The following is a 23,550-nucleotide window of genomic DNA, read 5'->3' on the forward strand; positions in this document are numbered from 1 at the left end:
TCACCACCTCCATCCTTCCCTATTTACATAGACTTCGTTTTCATTTTTTTTCTTTTCTCATAATTTTTCCTTTCCCTTCTTTCCTTTCCCCTTCCCCTCCCACCACCCCTACCCCTTTGGATCTTTTCCTATTTCAAAGTATCAATTATTCATTATTAATCCTCTTAATCCTTACACTTTCAGTTTCTCACACTAGAGAAACTATTTGGTAATATCTCATACTTTTGATTTGTATTTCTCTGATGGTCAGTAATATAGAGCTTTTTTCATATATTTATTGGCTATTTGTATTTCTTCTCTTGAGAAGTGTCTGTTGATATCTTTTGTCTATTTTTAAATTGAATTACTTTTGTTGCTATTTTTTTTGTGTGTTCTTTTATATATTCTAGAAATTAACGTGAGACTTTCCAGGAAGATGGTGGAGCTGTAAACAGCAACAAATCAACCTCTCTAAGACTCGGAATTCAGATACTGGAAAATAACAACTTGAGGAAGAAAAGAAGGAAGGAAGTGAATTCTCGGATCTGAGGAAAGATCTGAAGGAAAACTTCCAGCCCACAGAGAAAGTGAAGAGACAGACTGCAATGCAGAAAAAGGAGAGGAGAAATTGCACTTTCTCTGCAGCTCCCAGCTCAAGGAGTGAGAGAGGAGGGTTGAATCCTCCGAGGGGTGAATGCTGTGAACCCACCTGAGGACGGGTGACTCCAGAGGCCTCCAGAGAGAAACGCACCAGTGGATGCTGTGCACTACAACAGCATGACTTCAGTTCAAGTGACTGCTGTGTCCCCTGGAGAGGGTGCTTGGCCAGACACCATTTTAGGGAGGGGCCAACTGAACCCAGGACCAGCTGGCTTCATCTCAGGGCTCCCAGTGTTGAAATCCCACAATTCCTGGGTGAGGGACAACTGCAGAAGACACTCAGGGTCAGGAGCCAAGGTCAAGCCATCAAGAGACACCCAGAGTGTTGTAGACTGAACAACTCAGGCCTCAACTCCCCAACCAGAGGCCAGGATCAGCCTGAACTTCTGTGTAGTTGAAAGTACTAGAATAAGTACCCTATCCTATTCCTACTACAGGCTTGCTGGGATCATCCAGCATCCCACCCTAATCCTACTGCAGGCTTGCTGGGATCATACAACACAGATCTGGGCTCTGTCTGCCTCTGTCATCTACCAGTGACAGCAGAGACATGCCCTTAATTGGACACTACTACAAAACTGTAGAATCCAGAAGATAATCACAGGCTTGAAATCACAGGAAAATCTTTTTTTTTTTTTCTTGATCATTTGCTGTTTTTTCATGAGTGTGAACACTGTTTTTTTTGGGGGGGGGTTGTGTGTAGTTCTTGTTTTTGTGTTTTCCTTCCACCTTACCCTCCTATCTCTTTCACCAGTTTCCTGAAGCTTGAGTAATCTTCCTTTGTCCTTCAATCTTGCTCCCAATCTCTTTCTCTTCTTTTGGTTCTCTGTTTTTTCCTCTTATCCCTTTCAAATTTTCTCTCCTGAGAGTAAAATCACTTTATTGACTGGATATTTACTGAATATAATTTTTTGATTTGTTTTAGATTTTGTTATATAACTATAAATCTTGCACTTACGGTTAAAGGTGGCAAATTAGCAGAGTTTGTCATTTTCTAGACTGCTATATGCTATTGTTATTACTGACTGTTCTACTTTGGCCAAGGTAACATAGTTGTGATCAGTTGTTCTTCACGTTTGCAAATACTGAGATTGTCCGGTGTTAGAAACAGAAACATTGGTGTTAGTTCTTTAAAAGTTTGGTAAAATTCAGCAGTGAAGCTATCTGATCCTTGGCCTTTCATTTTTAGGAGACTTTATTTATTACTGCTTCAATCTCATTACTTCTTATTTGCTTATTTATTTTTAATACTGTCTTGGTTCAATTTTAGTATGGCATATTTGTTTAGAAATTTATTTTTTTGTTCTAGATTTTCCATTTTGTTAGCATGTACATTTGAAAAATTATCCCTAATGATTCTATGAATGTCTGTGGCATGAGTTGTGATGTTTCCTTTTTATCTCTCATTTTACTTTTTGGATCTTCTCTCTCTCTTTTTGGTTAGTCTACCTAAGGTTTGTCAAAATTATTTATCTTTTCAATAGACTAATTCTTTGTTTCATTAATCCTTTGTATTGCTTTCAGTATTTTGTATTGTACTGCTTTCAGTTTCCATTTATTTCTTCTCTGATTTTTAAAATTTATTTCCTACTACTAATTTGGGGCTTGATTTCTTCTTTTTCTGAGATGTTGAAATGCATCATTTGACTGTATATTTGAAATGTGCATTTTTTAAAATGTGGGAATTCATTTGGTATAAACTTCTCTCTTAGTACTACTTTTTCTGTATTTCACAGATTTTGTCATGTTTTGTTTCCATTTTAATTAATTTCAAGGAATTTTAAAACTCTCTGACTTCATCAATGTCGTATTGTTTGTTCAAAATTGTGTTGTCCAGTCTTCACGTATTTGTATAATTTCTGAAGCTTCTGTTTTTATTGACTTCTAATTTTATTCCGTTGTGATCAAAAAACATACCAGATATGATTTCAATTCTTCTGAATTTGTTAGGACTTGCTTTATGGCCTAGTATATGGCCTGTTCCAGAAAACGTTCCATGTGCCGATGAAAAGAATGTGTATTCTTCAGCTATTGGAAGGAATGTTCTGTAAATGTCTGTTAAATCCATTTGATTTATAGTATAGTTTAATGATAATATTTCTTTAATTTTGGGAAAAGGTTTTGAGTGAACTATCCACTGGTGAGAAAGAGGTATTGAAGTCTCCCACTAATAATAATTTGCATTGATCTTACCTTTCTTTTATGTCTAATGGTATTTGTTTTATAAGATTGGGTGCTCTATTATTACATGCTTATAGTTTTATAATAGCTTCTTAAAGAATTGATCCTTTGATTCTTATATACTTATGTTGTCTCTTCTTCCTGATTTTGTCTTAAAGCCTATTTTTCATATATAGGTATATTTCCTCCTATTTATGTTTAGATTTCATTTTCTTGGAATATAATTTTTCATTCTTCTACTTTCAGTCTCTTTAACCTTACCAATGAGGTCGGTTTCTCTAGACAGACTATTGTTGGGTCTTGTTTTTTATTTTTTTAATTTATTTTTTGGTACCAGGGATTGAACTCAGGACCTTTCGCTTGCAAGGCAGGCGGCAGAACCACTGAGCTAAATCCCCAGCCCAGGTCTTGTTTTTTAATCCATGCAGCCAGTCTTTATCTTTTAATTGGAGAATTAATACCATTTACATTAAAAGATGAGCTAAAGGTATGGTCTTTTGCTTGTTATCTTGATTTTCTTTTTACATACTTCCTTTTTTATTCATCTTTGTAATTTGATAATTTGATTGATAATGTTTGATTTTTTTTCTGTTTCTTATTTGTGTATTCCTCTAGTGGGATTTATATTTTTACAAGTTGTCATAATAGTCATTGCCTTTCTTCCTTTTCTGCATGCAGGACTCCCTTAAGCATCTTTGTAAGGCTGATCTACTGGTCATGAATTCCCTTCAAATTTGCTTAACTTAGAAGGCATTTACTTCTCCTTTGATTCTGAAGGATAGTCTAGCATTGCCCTTAAATGTGATTCAGCACTTTTCTCTTGAAGATCCTAAAATTCTTTCTTTGTCCTTTACTTTTGACTGTTTGACTATGATATGTTACGGCCAGGATATTTTCTTGTCATGTCTATTTGGGGTTCTATAGGCCTCCTATGTCTGGGTGTCCATGACATTCCCAAGAATAGGGAACTTTTCTGTCATTATTTCATCAAGTAGTGTTTCTTGCAAGTACAATGTCCCGAGTTCTATCCCTGGTACCAAAAAAAAAGAAAAAAAAAGTGTTTCTACACTGTTAATCTTTATCTGTTCCCTTTTGAATATGTTGTGATGTGGATGATTGACCTTTTAATGATGTACCAAAGTTCTCCAATTCTGTCTTCTTTCTTTCTTATTTCTTATTTTTGTCTGATTGAGATATTTTGAAAGAGCTGTCTTTAAGCTCTAACATTCTTTCTTCTGTTTGATCTAGTCTGCTTTTGAGATTTTTTCAACTGAATTTTTAAATATAGCTTATTAGCCTCTCAGTTTCTGAAGTTTTAAAAATTGTTTTCTCAATTAGTACATGTTTGTGGTACATAGTGTTTACATTCATTGTGTGGTATTGGTATTTAATTCCTTTTTTCATCCCCTTTCCCTCCCCTTTTCCCTTCTCCCTCTATCTCTTGATCCCTTTTCTCTTTGAAAAAAAAATCTCCCTACTTCCCATATCTTTCTTTTATTTTAATCTTTATTTATACTTTGGGTTTTTCACATAAGAAAAATCATGCAATACTGAAGCTTCTGTGTCCGATTTATTTCAGTTGACATTATGGTTTCAAGGTACATCCATTTTCCTATACAACTCGAGTTTATTTTAAAGGGAAAGTAGTACTCCATCATATATACATACCACATTTTCTTTATCTATTCATCTGTTTCCAAATTTCTGATTGGTTCTTTTTTCAAAATTTCCATCTCTTTGCTGAATTTCTCATTCATATCACAAATTCTCTCCCAAATTTTATTTAACTGTTTACCTGCATTCTCTTGGATCTCATTGAAACTTTAAAAAATAATCCTTTTCTATTCTTTTAATCTAGTATTTTAATTATCAAGCATTGCATCCTCTTTGATGTCTGTGGACTCTTACTAGAGAGTTATGGTTTTTTATAAGGTGTCACATTACCTTATTTTTTGTATTTTTGTGTTCTTATGTTTATATCAATGCATCTGGTTAGAATGGTAGAATGGCTGTCTATACTACCACTTTTATGGGTTAGTTTTCTTAGTAAGCAACTTTCTTCTGAAGATATGTGCTGGGATATTGGTTTGTTATGCAATGTGGAATTTGTTTCCAGCTTGGCATGATAATGTAATCTCCCTGTAGCTTCTTTGGCTGTGATTAGTGATTTTGAGTTTAGTTACAGTACATTCTGTATCAGAGTCAGAGAGACTCGCTCTTTCCTAGGGTCACTCAAGAGTGAGAACACTAGTAGTTCAAACAGGTATGGTGTAGACAGTAGATTGTGTGAGGTCTCCCTGTGTGGCTTTCTCTACAATAGCATGGTGCTCCTATTGGGTGATGGGGGGGGGTTCCTTAGACACTGTTGATTTTGGGCTCTGTTACTTGAAAGGGTCTCTGGCACCAGCTGCACCAGAGGCAGAGGGCCCTGAAGCACTTACCTTCTAGGTCACAGGGAGAAGTGGGGCAGAAATCACAGCACTCCCTCAGTGGCAGTCACATGCATTCTTGTCAACAGTGTGTGATCAGACAAGATACTGGAGCAGTTGATATATGGGATTATATAGCAGTAAGCACTATGTCATTTCTCTCTATTCCTATTGTGGGCTTCCTCCCCAGAATGAGAACACCCCCCCCGCCACCACCTATGGATAACTAGGGGCTGGGCAATGGCTGGGGACTTTTCCCTCTTATTCTTTCAGTTGTGGTGCCCAGCAGTGATTGTGTGGGAGTTGGTCATGGCTGGAGTTGGGTAAAATTCCTCTCACCTGAAGTGCTTGCAAGACTGAGTCAGAGCAGAATCAAGAGAAAGTCTCAATCAAGGTATATGCGGCATATTTCAAAGTATCTGTGGCAGATAGATAAAAAGTGTAGCCCTAATTCTCCACACTTTTCTGTACTCAGACTCTTTGCAATGGGATTTTGCCCCCAGCTAGTATCAAGAAGTAGAGTCTATTTCCCATGTCACCTCCTGTTTGAATTTGAGTTCATCTTGTCTTTGCTCTGGCCAGCAGAAAGTGGCTACAATGGCACTGTGTCACTGCTGAGCCTAGAAACCCTAAGGCCTTTAATGCTTCTGCTCTTTCCAGCATCCCTCTTGCTTGAACACGAGTAAGTCTAAACTAGTGTGAGACAGATAATTTATATCAGGACGTAGCCATCTTAGCAAGGACCACTAGAGTAGCTAAACCTGGGCTAGATCAGAGGTACTGGCTGATTAATATACAGAATCATAAGTAATAATAAATGATTATTGTTTAAAGTCACTTAATTTGGGGTTGTTTATACATTATTATTGTGATAATAGCTACCTGGTGATGTTTGTGATGTTCTATTTGGCACTTGTTTTGGGGTGACAGTGATGAGCTGTCTATATAGTTTTAGATATTGGTAATTTTGTGACTCTGGTCATAGTAACAGCAGTTTTAGATAACAGTAACCTTGTAGTTCTAAGTTTTGGGAGTGCAAGGATAATGCCATTTGGAGGTATTTGTGACAATAATACTATTTGGTGGTTTTGATGACCATGGTCCTGGAGCTTTTAGCCCTTGTGCTTTTAGGTGGTGGTAGACGTTGGCAAAACTTGGTACATTTACTCATATGACATGTTGGGGAATTCAGATTGTCTGCCAGTTTTTGTCATAGTTTGATAACTAAATGATAGCTTTCAGTACCATTACATTTCCAAGAATGCTAATCTGCATTGTTCTTGGGTAATTTCCAGGCTGTTGGAATATTGGGCAGTTTGTTGTCAGTGCTTGTGATGTTTGTGTATGTTTGTGTGTGTATGCAGGTACACACACATGCCCATACAAAGACATAAACATACTGCAGGAAGACTGTTTGTGAGGAATTCCTGGCTAATGTGCTGAGGGTGGCATTGGCCATGCCAATCTGGGTCTAAGTGTCATAGATGCCAGAAGTGTACACCTTCATATCCTTATTATCACATTTTTCTTCTTAAGAAGAAAAAGCCCCATCTTCTCTAGACCTCAGTTCTTCAGATTTCATGAGAAGAGCTGATACAATTGGAGAAAAGGTATCTGATCATTTGATTTCTTTGGTAAGAGTGGTGAGAGACAGGCTATGGCTGCCCTTCAGCAGGTGGAGCATTCCATATTTGATACTCAACCAGAAGAATCCTAGTCCCATCTCTGAAACAATATTATTCATCTAAAGGAGAACTGGGTATGTTATTATTTGTTTTCTATGTCATTGCCTTGCTACTATATCTGTCTGAACTACAGCACATCAGGGCCTCTAGCATATTCCCTCTTGGATTTCTGAGAATATTTTCCACGTGTGTTAACTTTGTGATTAGTTAAACCTTTTTCCCTTTTCGAGTGAGAATTTGACCTTTGTTACCTCTCTAACTCAGTTCCTCTGGTAATGTGACAGTGACAGAATGTCAGCTATGCTTTTAGGTAGGACTGTGCAAAGAACAAAGACTTTTGATTAGCAAATTATATCTGGACTTGGAGGTCTATAATGAACCATATGTACTTGATAGTGAAGGTATGTTTCAGACTTCTCTATGAGTTGCAATTCTTATATGTGAACATGTATCTTTTAGGAAACTTGGAAGTGAAGGATTCTGTGGACTGTAGCTTTTAGGCTAGGGTGCATTCTGTATGTGCCCATTGTGGGTTTCATTTCTTCACATATGAATATTTAGACTGCTCTGAGGACTCCAGTAGGGACAGGATGCCTGAAGCTCTCCTTTTGATAAACTCTGGTTTTTGTCCATAGTCGTTTAGATGGGTGCTAAATTTCAACTGTGGTAATCTTGTTATTTTCAGTGTTTAGTTAAATTTAAGGAGATCTTTGGCAGGTGTTGGAGATTTAGTGTTCTTCTCCAAGCTCCAGTAGCAAAGAACTTGAGATATCATCTGACCTGAGGAGAGTCCATGATGGATGCTCTCTCTGGCTATGCATTTGTGTTTGGGGCGATTCATCATGTCTGAGGTGTGCACTAGAGACTGGGTGCCAGGATGCCTATTCACTTTGGGATTTCTGACCATGGTACTGGGACACTTACAAAAGTAGTGACAGCCCACCTAACTTGTCGAGTTGTAACATCCCTTGTCTGACTAATGGTAAGTGGATAGAAAGGAGTTTTCTGGGAACAAACCCGAGACTTGGGGTATGATTGTGTTGCTGGCAGTACTGGCCAAAGGTAACTCTTACTTATTAAAACTAAAGAGCACTCACAATATGAGACTCTCAGGAACCCCAAGATCAGACACAGGAAAACATTAGAGAAGTAAATGGGGGCTTACGGCCCATCTCAGGCAGGACTCTTAACCACAGAAGTATATTTGTTCATAGAAGCTAGAGATTCTCTACTCCTGTGAATACCTGTCCCTTCCCTGGTGAGTGTATTTGGATCTGAGCAAGTAGGTCCAAATCTCAGGCAGTTACCTCTGGAATCTGTCTTCATCTTGTGACTCTGTCTCAATTTGTACTGGCTTCAGTCTCAGTCAGACTTATCCAAGGAAGAGGCAGAGATGGCCACAGTCACTGTAGGCTTCCATCTTACCAGCTCAGTAACCACAGGGGAGAGAGCATGCTCTTTTCCTCCATTGCAGCCACTTCCCTGGCTTGGAAAGTATGGGCTTCCTGAATAACCAGAGGCTGTTCTGATGAAAGCTCTCATGTGGACATAGGAGCAGGCAGCTAGGAACATTTTAAACTCATAGCCTAGACTGTAGAAGATTGGTTTCCCAGAGGAGAATTAGAGGAAGCTGGGATCCTCAGAAGGGAGAAGAAATTCTGAGAAGGTTAGACAATATATTTTTACTATATATAGTATCCTTGAGCATGTAGGAGGTAAGAGAAAAATCAGTTATTTTCCCCTCATTTAATATTTCCTGATAATCTATAAGCCACTGAAAGATGTAAAGTCAAAGAAGACAAGAGCAAAAACAAGGGCTAAAACGTAAGTATCTAATATGCAAGGTGGATATGGGTGAAACAGAGATATGAAAAATTATAATCAGGAAGGAGAGTGATAAATGCCATGATGTAGGCATAAATATAGAGCTTATGAAGATCATCAATGATCATGGCAATTCAAAAAACAGTAGAGAAGGACTCTGACATTCTCGGTTTACATCAGTACAGCTGAACTCCTCAAACTTTCATGTGGATGCCATGCCAGGCATCCGGGCATTTTGTTACAATGTGGATTCTGATATCACAGGTTTAGGGAGGGGTCTGAGATTCAGCATTTCTAACAAGCTCCCAGATGGCTCTGCTGCTGCTTCAGGGCCCTTACCTGGAGCAGAAAGGCAGTAGAGGGTGAGGTCACTGCACAGCTTGTAGCCATCTCCTGTTCTGAAAGAGGGGGTGTGAGCAGCTGCCTCCATGAGAGATTTGGGTAGCTGTATGATGATGTCCCAGTGCAGCACAAAATATGACAGACCTTGTTGGAGGGATCTGTTCTAAATGACTAGACCTAGTGGGGCAGGTTGTATGACCCTGGAATGCTAATATTTACAGTGTTTCTTGGTGTTGCCGCAGCATTTGCAAAAGCACATTATGCTGCTAAGTGAATTATACACAGTGAGATAATCACAGGCCTACATTGCCAACAGGCAGCCCACACTGGAATGAATTTGGAGAAGGAGAGTATTAAAAAGTAGCTAAACTGCAGGATAATGTGTAATCAGAAATATTTTCAAAATGGGCCATCAAAGGATGTTTGGGAATGTTAATTTTTAAGTGTATGCTCTGACTGTGCTGGGCAGACTCCCTAGATGCCTGAGAACACCATATTCCTCCTGCTTCAGTTCTCCCCCAGGCTGCATTAGGAAAATATTGATTTGTCTCCTTGATTTGTTAAGCAGCAGATTCAACAACATATTTTAACTTGCTGACTTGAATTTTCATAGCACGATCATAACCAAATACATTTTATAGTATGGAACTCTATTGTGTTCCAAATTGGCTCTTTCTGTTACATTAGAAAATAAATGGTGGCTCTCCTTGAAATATTTGAGAGCCAGATGTTCAAGCACAGAACTAAAATGATTAATAACATGAAAATTATAGAGAATATATACTCCAGGAATTCAGAACATATTGCAATTAGGAGTTAGCTTTTATTCAGGAAGTCATTGGTCATTTTGATTTCAAAGGCAGAAATCAGAATTTATGACATAGACCAATATCCATAGAAAAAAAATGTTTAGTAGTACTTTAGGTTGTTTTCTGTAGCATCTCATAGCTTTTGAAAGGAATTGATACGTACAAGCACTAAATAACTATTTTTTAATCACCTTATTCAAATGATAAATATAATGCAATTGACAAAATAAACATTAGATGGTTGAAATAAATGAACAAGTGTAAAAGCAAGCAAGCAAGTAAGCAACAAATGTGCTCAGCCATAGTTCACCTGACCTACTCTTTGTCTACCTTTTTAGGGGTAACATGGCAGAGGTGGGAAGGGGAAGGGAGGTTATTCCATAGTTTGGTGCTTCATTCTGTTTGTATGCCTATCTGTTACTGGCACGGGAGTGTAGCGAGAAGGCAGAGTGACTTTGAGAAAAGTGATTTTGCACAACTCAAAGGCTTGAATTCCAAGCTGTGAGCTTTTGCTTATGGTGGCCTGATACTGATGGGTTCATCTCTCTTCCATTTGATTTTTCTCATTCAATGGAAATAAAAATGCAAAGCTCTCTCAGTGTTTATATCCCACAAATATAATTTTCAAATGCCTTGCAAATAAGAAAATGAGATGGCCTCTGGCCTGTCTGTGTAACTAGACAAGTTACATTTCTTTTTTTTTGGTACCGGGGATCGAACTCAGGTCCTTGTGCTTGCAAGGCAGGTGGTGGAACCACTGAGCTAAATCCCCAGCCCTACTGATCTCCCTGACTCTGAGCTATTTTTCCATAGTATTTTTCATCTTTTCCCATAATTTATCATTCATTCTCTTATTGACTAACTCCTTTCTCTATAATGTTAGCTTGACAGAAGTAGGAAAGGTTTGTTCATCCTACTTGCCTGGACCAGTGCTTGACTATTACTAGGTTTTCAATAAGAGAATGAAATTGTATATGTGTATTTTTAGGATAAAAATTTCATTTCTTAGACTAGGTTGAAATTAAAATAGAAATACAATCATCTGAATATTAAGCATAGTGTATTTTTCTGCAACTGATAATTTTTAGTTGTTACTATGGAAAAATAAATTGATTATAGATAGCATCAGTGAGTTCATTTGACAATAACAAAAATTTTCATTCCCATGTAGATCAATTAAATTTTTCCAAATTCCACTAAACCAGGGCTCTTCAGCCTTGGCATGGATGACACTTGGGGCTGGATAATTCTTTGGTGTGGGGATAGTCTTGTGCATTGTGGGATGTTTAGCAACATGTTTGGCCTTAACCCAATAGGAATCAGTGTCATTCTCCCTCTCCCAGGAATGACAATAGAAAATTTCTGCAAACATTATCAAGTATCTCTGGGTCAGAATGACTCAGTTAAATTAATTTAAACAGGCTCATCAGTGTGCAAAGGTTTATTTAATCTTTAAAGACAGAATAGCTATCTTTTATCAAACATTTAAATCATAGGTAGAATAATGGCCCCCAAAATGTTCATTCTTTAATCCTGGAAACACAAGACAAAGGATTGTGCAGATGTGATTAAGATTAGGGCCTTTAATATGGAGAGATTATTCTTGATTATCTAGTTGGACCCAATCTAATCACATGAGACTTTAAAAGCAGAGTGCCCTTTTAGGCTGAGGGAAGAGGTATGATCTCAGAGAGGCATCAGGGAAATGTTATGTGACAAGGATCCAACACTTTGTTGTTGGCTTTGAAGGTGGAGCAAGGAGGGCTGTAAGCCAAGGAATGTGATGGTCCCTAGAAGCTGGGAATGCCCTTTGGTTGCTAACCAGCAGAAAAACGGGGGCTTTGGTCTGACAACCCAAAGAGCTGAATTCTGCAACAACCCAAATGAACAAGGAATGAATCCTTCCTTAGACCAACTGACAGGAACACAGCCCCACTGACATCATGATTTTAACCCAGTGAGAACTGTATTGGACTTCTAACCTATAGAACTATGTAATTGATAAATTTGTGATAAACAACTAATTTTGTGGTAATTTGTTATGGCAGTGATAAGATTTATCATGCTGAGATGCTTAAATATGTAACTCTGCCATCCTATTTTATAGGTGTGGGCATATATGTTCAACTCATAACATCTAGTGTCTCAGAATGTGACTGTATTTAGAGAAAACTTTAAAGAGATAACCAGTGTTTCTTGAGATAATTAGTTGGGTCCTAAAATCCAATATGACTACGGTTATTTCACCAAGAGGAGATCAAGACACAGACACACACAGAGGGAAGACACACAGAAGAGATGGCCATTTACAGGCCAAGGAGAGAGGCTTTCAAAAGGTCCCAACTCTGTGGACTTCTGGCCTTCAGAACTGCAGGAAAAATATTTCTCCTGTTAATTTCATCTAGCCTGTGCTATTTTGTTTTAGTAGCCTTAGTGAACTAATGCAATAGATGAAGAAACAGATTCAGAGAGCACAAATAACTTTCTCTAGGATGGATAGCTAGTGTAGCTGGGATTATTAGGATGTCAAAAATCCATAACATAACCTCTTCACAAAGTGAGTCAGGAGTACAGCTCTTAGCGGAGTCAAGAGTACAGATGATCTAGAGCATTCTAGCTATTGCTAAATCACAGGGGAAAGTCGGAGACCTGCCTTCACATGTGATTGGCTAGCTGTTGTGCCTGGAGTGAAGTGGCATTATTTTTCTCCAAGATTATTTTGGGACCTAAAATGGACAATAAATACAAATGCACTTTTCTATATGTAGGACAGTGTACAAAGGTCAGATGGTATTATTGAAATGTTTTGTGAGAACAAGAAAAAGAGCACGTTTGCCATCAGAATCTTCTTGGCCTTCTGGGTAGGTTTAGCAGATGTCCACTTTGGAATGAAAAAAACAACATATAAAATATTCTTTAACTGAAAGGAGTAAGAATGTACAAGAAATAATGGTTCCTTCTGAAAGCCAATTCACATATATTTTATCATTAGTAATTCCAGGTATAGGCATTATTAAGTGTAATGATTAGAAAGTCAGTGGGTAATGGCTTTTAAAAAGGTAAGAGGAATAGTCCATTGTGATTTAGCATATCTGGTGTATTGTCAGATAACAGTAGAAAAACCCAAACAAATAGAAAAGGACTATGTACTGATGGAAAAGTTAATAAGACAGCTTTCCCACAGGACAGCAGTGGGTTCCATGTGTCTGTGCTTCATATAAAGTTCTTTTAGAGGAGAAAGCATCTATTTTGGTTTGAAACTCTACAAGCTTCTCTTATAATATATACTTTCACAAATGATAGTCTTTGTAAGAAAGATAAGAGAAGCTGCTCAGAAGGATCTACCATTAAACTTGCTTTAACTGTGCACTTTGTGGGGGTGGATGTTCAACTACACCCACTCTACCATCAAATTCCTAGTGAGGGCAAATTTAGTATCAGTGTAGGAGTTGACAAGCCCTCTTGTATATGGTACCAAAATAATATTTCCCACTGATGCTAGCGCTAGTAAATGATGCTTTCTAGAATGTCCTCTTCTCCTTCCCTGGCTAGGGTACTTATTCGTACTACAAATCCAAGCTCAAATCTAACCTCCTTTGTGAAATCTTTATTTTCCCAGACAGTGTAAATTCCCCTCTCTTGAGTGTGTGCCTATAACACCTTATCCAGATCTCAAATATCTTATTATATCTTAAATAATAATGATTTGCTTATCATTTTGTATAATACAGATTAGAAAGGTTTTCACTAACAGTTCTAGTTCACTGTTTCCAGCACTGCCTGAAACATAGCAGGGATGGCCTAGGGTAGTGTGCAACAGTAGCTGTCACTTATTTAGCAACTTTTATAAGCCAGTAACTTGGCATGATTTTACTTATACACAGAAGTACTATGAGGTAGATATTTGTGTTCCCCATTTTAAGGATAAAGAAATAAAGGCCCGAGATTAAGAAATTTGCCTAAGGTCATTTGGCCAGCAAGAGACAAGAAGAAATGTCAAACCGAGGTGGATGATAAACAGAATGTGCAGGTGGATGAGGGCTGTTACAGGCCAGACACAAAGATGGAAAAGAAAGCACAGTACTCCTTTTGTGCACACACTAAGGCCTGATGTTGTAGATTGAATCATTGCTCACAATTCTATCATCCCTGTGAATTATATACATCCATGCTTTTGGTTATGTGACTTTGAAATATCTCTCATTACAGTGGTCAGATTATTCTTTCCCAACCCCATTGATTTTCAGATTGGCTACATTACTTGTTTGGGTAATGAATTGTAGCTGGCAATGAGAACAGGCCAACTCTGAGATGAGACCTTAAGAGGCGTTGTGCATTTCTGCTCACCTCTCTTACAGTTCATCATGAAAAGAACTGGCCCTGAGTAGCCACAGTCTGAGGGAGATAAAAGACATAGGAGAAGGTTTGACTTTTATATGATGTCTCAAGCCAAGGAGTTTCAGCTTCCTGGTAGTATAGACACAGCAGGGAGAAAAATAAGCCACTGAGCCTTTGGGATTCTTTGTTACACAGAAAAAACTGACAGACACTTGGCTCCTGAAAGCACTTTGTAATGACAGTTTCTGTCTCCTCTTCTCTCACCTAACCAAGCAAAAGGGCAGGGAAATTCAATTTATTTAGCAGACACAGAATATAAACTCCAAAAGGAATCCTTGGCTGGACACATGTATAATCTGAAAAATGAATTTTAAAATAATTTCTAAAATATTGCAAGTTTCTCTGAATGCTTTCCCACTCTTTTCTTGCCCACTTCCATTGCTGCTTTAATGACACTTCCACTTCCTTCTTTCAAGCATGCTGTCTTATTCCAGCACTAAGAAATGCCTCAGGAGTACTGATCAAAGATATTTCTCCCTTTTATCTTTTCTGACACAAAGTATCTCTATGAAAGTGCTATTCTTCTGCTTCTGTGGCTTGGCGTCTGCCATCTTCTACCATCTGACCGCACACTAAGAAAAAGTATGTATATGTGTAAACTCCACATTTAACAGGTTTGCAATGGCTCCCTCACTGGAGCTCAGATACTGACTGATCAAGGTTGGGGAGGAGATGGATAAAGCACCAACCCCTCAGCTTTCCTCCTATCTTGCTCTGCCTTCTCCATTCCTTTCTCTACTGGTTGTCTACATTCTCCTACCATTCTATGCTGCTCCCCAATTTTAGGTCATAATGAAGTGTTTAAAAGAAATTTCATGTTTCATCCTAAATCTTTTGATACATCTGTGCACCTTCACTGAGTCCTTGTAGTGACCCATTGGGCTAGGAATTGCTTGTTTTGAGCTTGTAGATAAACCAGTTCTGCTCATTATAGTTGGCAGTTAAGCTAGAATCCATGTCTGTTTATTCAGTCGATCTATGATTTTTCATTTTTTTATTTAGCAGCTGATTTTTTTTCCAAATTAAAACTTACCTGAAATTGTTCATAGATCACCTTGGGCTGCAAGTAATGGAACCTCAATTCACACTGGCTTGGCTGATGAGGAGAATTTAAAATTTCACCTAGAAAGAAATGCAGAAGTTGAATGGGCTTCAGCAGGGTGCAACAGAGCTCCGGTCATACGTCCACATGATTCTTTTGGATCGCTCTTCCTCTGTGTGATTGCTTCCACTTGTAGGCTGGGAACAAGATTTTAGCAGTTGTTTCAGGCATCCCTTTCACACTGGAGATAGGCTGATCTTATGAGGAAGGAACATTTTCCAGGAACCTTCATTGTGTGCCTTATTGCCTTCATCTGGGTCACATGCTAATTTAAAATCTATCATTGACATGGGGTCATCATGATTGGCATACACAAGGTTGGATTCACTCTGGAGCTGAGACGAAGGCTCCTCTTGCCACCTTATGGTAGCAAAATTCTAAGGTGACCTCTGAGACTCGTACCCCCGGTAAACATGTCTTGTGTAGTATCTTGCCCTTAAGTGTGGGTAGAACTTATGAATACAGTAAAATAGTCACTCCCTTGATTAGATTGTATGCTCTGGCAAATAGTTATTATTTGAAATAAGACTATCATAGCAGACTAGAGAGATATTTGAAGCGAGAGATTCCGTACCAGGGAGATTTTAAACTACTAGCTTTGAAGATGGATGAATCGTATACAGGATTCAAGGGTGACTAATAGGAACTGAGCATAATTCTCAGTAGCCAGCCAGAAAATAAAAGGAACTGGAGTCTTCCAACAATCTAGATGAGTGTGGAAACAGATTTTCCCAAGGATGTTCAGAAAGGAGTACAGTGGAAACCTAGATTTTACACTGTGAAGCCCTAAGAACTCAGCCACACTGTGCCAGACTTTTCATATAGAACTGTGAGCTAATCGGTGGGCATTGTTTTATATAGTTTGGTGCACTAGCATTTGGTGCATATATATTTCTGATTGTCATCTCTTTCTTTTGGATTGTTCCCTTTACAAGGATGTAGTGACCTTCTTTGTCTCTCTTAATCAGTGTTGGTTTGAAATCTCCTTGATCTGCAAAGAGGATAGCTACTCCTGCTTTTTTCCAGGTTCCTGTCTCATAGAGTATTGTTTTCCACCCTTTAACTTTCAGTCTATGAGTTTCTTTTTGAATTAAGTGTGTTTCTTGTTTGAAGCATATTGTTGAATTTTTCTTCTTGACCCATTCTTCCAGTCTATTTCTTTTGATTGGTGAGTTGAGACCATTAACATTGATGGTTATAACTGATACGTATTGACTTAGCATTGTCATGACTTTTTCTTTTTGTTGGATTCTCCCCCTTTACATTTAATTTCTTGTTGTGCCCAGTGGATTCATTCTGCTGAGTTTCCTGGGGTTGTGATCCTCATTGTCTTTTCCTCAGATATTGTCTAAAATTTTTTGGAGTACTAGTTTGGTAATCATGAAGTTCCTAAGGTGCTCTTTTTCATGAAAGTATCTTATTTCTCCATCAACTTTGAAAGATAATTTTGCAGGGTACATCAATCTAGGTTGGAGGCTGTTTTTCTTTAGGGCTTGGAATACATCACTGCAAGCTCTTCTTGCCTTGAGGGTTTGTGTTGAGAAGTCTGCTGTGATTCTGATGGGCTTTCCTTTGTATGTGATTTGTTTCTTTTCTCTAACTGCTTGTAGAACTTTGTTCTTCTGTTGGGTTTCTGGAATCTTAATAATTGTATGCCTATGTGTAGATTTTTTTTGATCATTTTTTTTGGAGTCCTATATGCCTCACTTATCTGTATGTCAAGTTCTTTTCCCCTGCTTGGGAAGTTTTCTGCCATTACTTCTGTGAATAGTTTTTTTATGTCATCTGCACTCTCTCCTCTTTCTTCATTGACTCCAATCAGTGTTATGTTATTCTTCTTTGCATAGTTTAGCAGCTGCTGGATTGATTTCTCATGTTCCCTTACAATTTTGAAGCCATTTTTCTTTTCCTAGTCACTAATTTCAATCTTATCTTCTATATCTAAAATTCTGTCCTCACATTGGCTCATTCTGCTATGTAGACTTTCAATGGAGTTTTTAATCTCCTGGAAATCTGTCTGCATCTGTTTTATGGATTCCATTTGTTTCCTATGTTGGGATTCCATCATGTTCCTCAGCTCCTTTCTAGATTTATTAATCATGTCTTGCACTATGAGCACAATCTTTGCTGTTATCTGAGAAATTATTTCTGATTTCATTTTTTCCTGATCCTCTTTTGTTACCAGTTCAGGGAGTCCAGGTAGTTGAGTATTAGAGTGTTCTATCTCATTTCCCTTTGGGGTTGCTGTAGGTGATCTGGAAGTCTGGTTTTGAGACTTGTTTACATGTCTTCTCATTTTGATGGCAGGGTGGGGCTTCTGTTGGCACCCACGTGGCTCGGCTCACCTTCTTTGTGCTGGGAGTGGTGGAATGGCAGCGGCAGCCAGGATGCCCCTTCCTCTGGGCTGGGAGTGGTGGATTGGTGGCCTGGAGGCCCCTACCTCTGGGCTGGGAGTGGTGGAACAGCAGCCCAGAGGCCCCTTCCTCTGCCTGGTGGGCATTGTTTTGAGCCACTACTAGGTGACAACTTATCATGAAGTAATAGAAGACTAGTACTAGTCATAAGGAATGGAATTTTGCTTACATTCTGAATGAGAGTGGAAGAGGACAGTGTGCTCAAGACCACATCACAGTCTCAGCTAAGACCTTGATTCAATCTGGGAGACCTTGAGCAGAGAACCTTGTTACTCTGTGCCAAGACTTCTGACCTTATAGAAACCGTGAAATAATAGATTTTGGTCTCAGTTTCTAAGTTTGTGATAATTTGTTATAAAGCAATACATAACATAGAGTCCCATCCCTCAGGCCCAGTTACATTGGAGGTGGACAGCTGAAAACACAGGGACCTGTCCAAACAAAATGGATATTAGATATCTGTTATAAATTGAGTAACAGCAATATCTTATTAGCATGATTTTTCTAAATTCACAAACATAGGTAAAGGTAAATAAGAAAAATTATAATATAACTAAAGGATTATGAAACTGAGAGTTATTTTTAAAAATTAATTTTATTGGTAGATTTTACATTTACATAATGATAACTAATTCATCATATGGAATTTGTACCTGTACGTGACATATTTTGATTCTTCTTTTTTTCCCATTTCCCACTCTGCCCTTCAACCTTTCTTCCCCTTATTTACAAAAGCTTTGTTTTCATTTTTTCCTTCTATTCACTTCCTTTTTCCTTTCTTCCTCCCCCAACCCTGTCCCTAGTTCCTCTTCCCATTTGAACATTTTCTTCTTATTTCACAATATCTATTATACATTTTGGTCCTTATTTACACTTTTGGTTTCATGCACCAGAGAAACCATGCTATATTTGAACATGTATATCCGATTTATTTCACTTAAGAGTATGGTCTCAAGGTGCATCCATTTACCTAGAAATGTCTCAAGTTTATCCTTTTTTATGGCTGAGTGGTACTGTATTGTATTAAAAAAATCTTCTTTATCCATTCACTGGTTAATGGGCATTTGGGCTCTTTCCAAGATTTAGCTATTACAAACTGTGCCACTATCAACATGGGAGTGTGTGTATTGCTGTGGTATGATGTATTTAATTCTTCCGGAAAGATACCAAGAAGGGGAATAGCTGGGTCAAATGGAAGCTCTAGTTTTAGTTTTTTTGAAGACTCTCCACAGTGATTTCCACAGTGGTTGCACCAGTCTGTACTCCTACTAACAGTGTAGAAGGGTTCTTTTTCCCCTACAGCCCACCAGCATTTGCTGTTGGTTGATTTCTTGATAATAGCCATTCTTTCTGGAGTGAGATGGAATCTTAGTGTTGTTTTACTTTGCATCTTTTGAATGACCAGTGATGTTGAACATTTTTTCATATATTTATTTCCCATTTATACTTCTTCATCTGGAAGTATCTAGTCATTTCAGATGCTCATTTTTAGATTGGGTCTTTAAATTTGGGGGGTCTTATTTTTTTTAGTTCTTTATACTTTCTAGATATTAATCCATTGAGGAACAGCTGACAAAATTTTTTCCCACTCTGTGAGTTGTTTCTTCACACTCTTGGTGGTTTCTTTTTCTGTGCAAAAGCTTTTTAATAAGATGAGACCCCAGTTGTGGATTCTTTGTGATATTTTCTGTGGGATTGGAGTTTTGTTCATAAAGTCTTTGCCTATACCTATGTCTTCAGGAGTTCTGCCTATTCTATCTTCCAGCAGATTTAGTGTTTCTGTTTTAATATTTAGATTTTTGATCCATTTCAATTTTAGTTTAGTGCATGGTGAGAGATATGGGTTTAGTTTTAGTCTTTGGCATGTGGAAAGCCAAAACTGAGGGTTGTGAATGACAATTACTGCATCCAATTTGTTTCTCTTATTTCCTTTGGTTGTATAGATCAAGCAGTCCTGACTTACACATAATTTAATAATTATGCAGTGAATTTCATAGTTTTATGTGTTATAGACATGAAGGAGCTGGAATAAAAAATAGACCACTGCAGAGCTGCAACCTTTATAATCACTGATACAGTTACCGAAAGTCTAATTAAACACATAGAAAAGATGAATTTTTTAAAAAAGACTGGGATTTCTATGAAATCAACTTTTGTGGTTGTACAATTAATGCAACTATCTAGTGTGTTTCATTTTAATACTGTATTTCAATGAGCATGCTGATTTCATTGCAGTTTTAAAATAGATGAATATGCATATTTGAAAATCAAATTTGAATTCAGGCTTTGTGGAATACTAAAGCATCTTTGTAGACCCAGGGTTCCAAAGAAAAAAACCTGAAAGCTCTTGCTCTTACTGCATGACTCCTTGCTGACAGCTGCTAGATATCAGTACAGCTGACCTCCTCTAGGAGAAAGCCAAAACAGCTGACTAACAAATAAGCCAACCAGCACCTCATGTTAAATTGCTGTGATGTTAAAATCTCAGTGGGAGGAACACTCTTAGGCTTGGGAGTGAGCATTTCCCAGTCCTGTCTACCTCATCTGAGATTGGCGTTCTCTTGTAGTGGGAAGGCCAAGCAGTGATTTCTTGTACTTAGACTCCACTTGTTTGTGGACCATGCAGTGCTGAAATGAACTTGGGATGGAGTAAACAGTAGGATCATCTTTGGCTTCAGAGTTCATTTAGCCTTACCACACAGGGCAATTGGATGGAAGCAACCTGCTCCATAGACCCCAGTAACAGAACAGCAAAAACAACTTAAAGTATGAGGTGTGAATAGTTACACTAATTAGTCTAAATAAATACTTTCATGGCTCCAGCACCAGGAATATTTTATAATAGAAGAGTTATAAAAAAGCTTCTGGGAAGATAATAACAATTATAAAAATACATGCAAGTGGTAGCAGAGTCTCAACACATATTAAGCAAAAACTGACAAAATTGAAAAGAGAAATAAATATTCAACAATAATAGTTGAAGACAAATACCTCACTCAAAATAATTGATGGATCAATTAGAAAAGCAATAGTATTTAGGAGACATAGATCATAACTAAAGACTGCCAAACTTCTAGCCCAAGTGTGATTTGAGCTAGCCCAGCTTCCTGATCTCTCTGAATGTTTGATTTCTTAGCTTATTAACTTAGTTTAAAGTTCACAGACCTGCAGGAAACTCATGTATGGATTTTAGGGACTTCATAATCCCATGAATCATATGTAAAATTTTTTCTGCATGAACACATTTTGAGAAATTATGTTCATAGCTTGCTTGGATCAGTTTATATTCCTTTGAGGATACACTATGAACCAGGTACTGGACTGTAAGTATTGGGATGATAGCTATGAAAAGACAGAATAAGAGATGCAGAAAAAAAAAGTAAGTGAGATGACTTCAGATACTGATGCAGGCTCTGAAATAAATAAAACAGAGTAATGTGATAGGCGTTGGCCTTAAGGGTCACTAATTTACATGGAGGAGTCAAAGAAAATTTTTCTTAGGTGACATTTAAAGGATGAAACAGAGAAAAAAGGTACTAATGTGTTAAGATTTGAACAAACATTTTATGTTCAAGGGGCTAAATGAAGACCAGAGTAGCAGGAGCACAGTAACTGAGAGAGAAAGTGGAGAGAGATGATTTTGGAGGAAGCAGGGACCAGGTCATGGAGAGCCTTTCAGGTAATGTTCCAGGATGATAAGCCATTGGAGGGTTTTATTAATCAGATTTATGTTGATTACTGTGTGAAGAAAGGGTATCAGATAGGAACTAATGTCCATAGCCCAGGCAGGAGATGATAGTGGCTTGGATGAAGCGAGAGATAGAAGAGATACTTAAAGGCTTAAAAATTGCTAAGGGAGATTAGAAAGTTACATCAACTCAAGCCAGATGGGACTAGTTCATGTCTTTCATCGTTCCTCCACTGTGCCTTTAAGCTGTAATTTAGAAAAGATTGGCATTGCTTAGGGCTGGACTGTTCAAGATGAAGCAAGGTCTTAACATTGTTTTCTTAAGTGTCTCCTCTGTGGCTCTTTATCCCAGTGGTGAACAGTATTTTCCTGTTTTCTCTTCCTCTCCTTCCTCTCTCTCTCCCTCCCTCCCTTCCTTTCTCTTCTCCTTTCTTGTTTCTTTCTTTTTTCTTGGCTGTTATTTATTTAACTGCCAATCTACCTGCACCAAAATAGTGTTCTTTAGTTTCTAGAAGTTGAGTGCTTATCTTATTTCTTTTAAAAATATATACTTCTTTTTTGGCAGGTCTACTAACTACATGTTTGGAGATTCTCTAGACTCAATCAAATCTGCCAAAGACAGTCATGTCTTCTTTCCTGAGATCAATCTTGTACGGTCAAATTGTTAGTTATGATACTTTGATAATTTAGGTGCTGGAATGAGAGGTTATTACAAAGAATCACAACTTGTACTATAAACACTGTGGGAGCATTTAGGGTCTGTTGAGAGTCTAGAGGCATAGATGCTTAGGCTAAATGGTTGTATAACTTCCAACTGCACTGCTGTCTACTTTCTGTGTAGTTCCATCTTTAATATAAAAATAATAGGTTAAAGCTAATCATATAGAGGCTGAGAATAGAATAGAGGTCACAGAGGCTAAGAAGGTAAGGATGGTAGCTTACAATGAGTATCAAAACACGAACCAGGGGAAATTGTTCTAATGTTATATAATATGTTGGACAGCCATAGTGGACAATACATTATAAATTTCAAAAATAAAAGTTTGAAGGTTTCCAACACTTAGAAATGGTATTTAAGATGAAAATGCCAATTACCCCGATTAGATCATTACACATTGTATATATGTATCAAGTTGCAATACTATGCCCCCTAAGTAAGTACAAATATATCAATTAAAATATAATAAAAATAGTATGTTATTTATTGAATACTTTCTATGTGCTAGGCCTTATTTTAAGCACTTTACATGCTTGCACTATTATAGCACTGCCATATTTATAAGAAATTTTATAAGGTAGGTATTATTCTCATTGTTACAAACTGGAAAAGGGAAGCATAGATAGATTAAATGGTGTTAGAAAAATTATGGATTTCCAGGCCATCAAGTCAGATCTCTTGCAGGGAATTTGCAGTATTTCTCTGGTATTTTCTTTTTGCTTGTGCATTTTTTGAGAAATTTTTTGTTCACTTTTCTACATTAAGGGGGCAATGATAAGTTAGATTTGCTTTACATCATTTCCCATGTAGTTTCACAGGACGCATATAGTGGATATTCTTTGGCTACATGGGCATAGTGTATCTTTACAAGTACTCAAAATGATTCCTGTTAGTTTCTCTAGTGATGCTTGTAATGTTTATGGTATTGTTTTCACGAAAATGATGTGTTGAATAAACATGCTTTTGGGCTGTAGACTCATTGTACTCTCTGTATATTTCCAATACTTATATAACTCTAGTTGTTACAAGAACATCTTGCTTGTGTTACCAAAATTATACTCTGCTGAAGTAGCTCATGACTAATGTACAAAAGGATCATTTGTAAGTCTTCTGGATAATGTGCTAGTATTTAACTTGCACTTATTGGTGGTGTTCAATTTAGGTGAGAATGTCATGTGAAGTGGCTCTCCTAAAAATCATCTTTGAGTTCATTTAGTCACTTAACACCATTCAGCACTTGTCATATCCATTTAGTACTATTTACACATGAGATATCTGAAAGAGGGCTAGAAAATTATTAGTAGGGCATTCATTTTGCAGA

At 37.7% G+C, this 23,550-nt stretch overlaps 1 long non-coding RNA gene across 2 annotated transcripts in view; it reads left to right on the forward strand.

Annotated features, from left to right (window-relative positions):
* LOC110344503 (uncharacterized) overlaps positions 1-23,208 on the forward strand; it is a 309,982-nt gene extending 286,774 nt beyond the window's left edge. For both annotated transcript variants that reach the window (XR_015439176.1, XR_015439177.1), the window contains one exon: positions 390-23,208. This is a non-coding gene — a long non-coding RNA (uncharacterized LOC110344503). The remainder of the gene's footprint in view (positions 1-389) is intronic.
* Positions 23,209-23,550: the final 342 nt, after the last annotated feature.

The sequence above is a fragment of the Heterocephalus glaber genome, unplaced genomic scaffold (genome assembly GCF_053883595.1).
Source record: "Heterocephalus glaber isolate CG9 unplaced genomic scaffold, H.glaber_assembly_v1.0 deba00001472, whole genome shotgun sequence".
NCBI classification, from domain to species: domain Eukaryota; kingdom Metazoa; phylum Chordata; class Mammalia; order Rodentia; family Bathyergidae; genus Heterocephalus; species Heterocephalus glaber.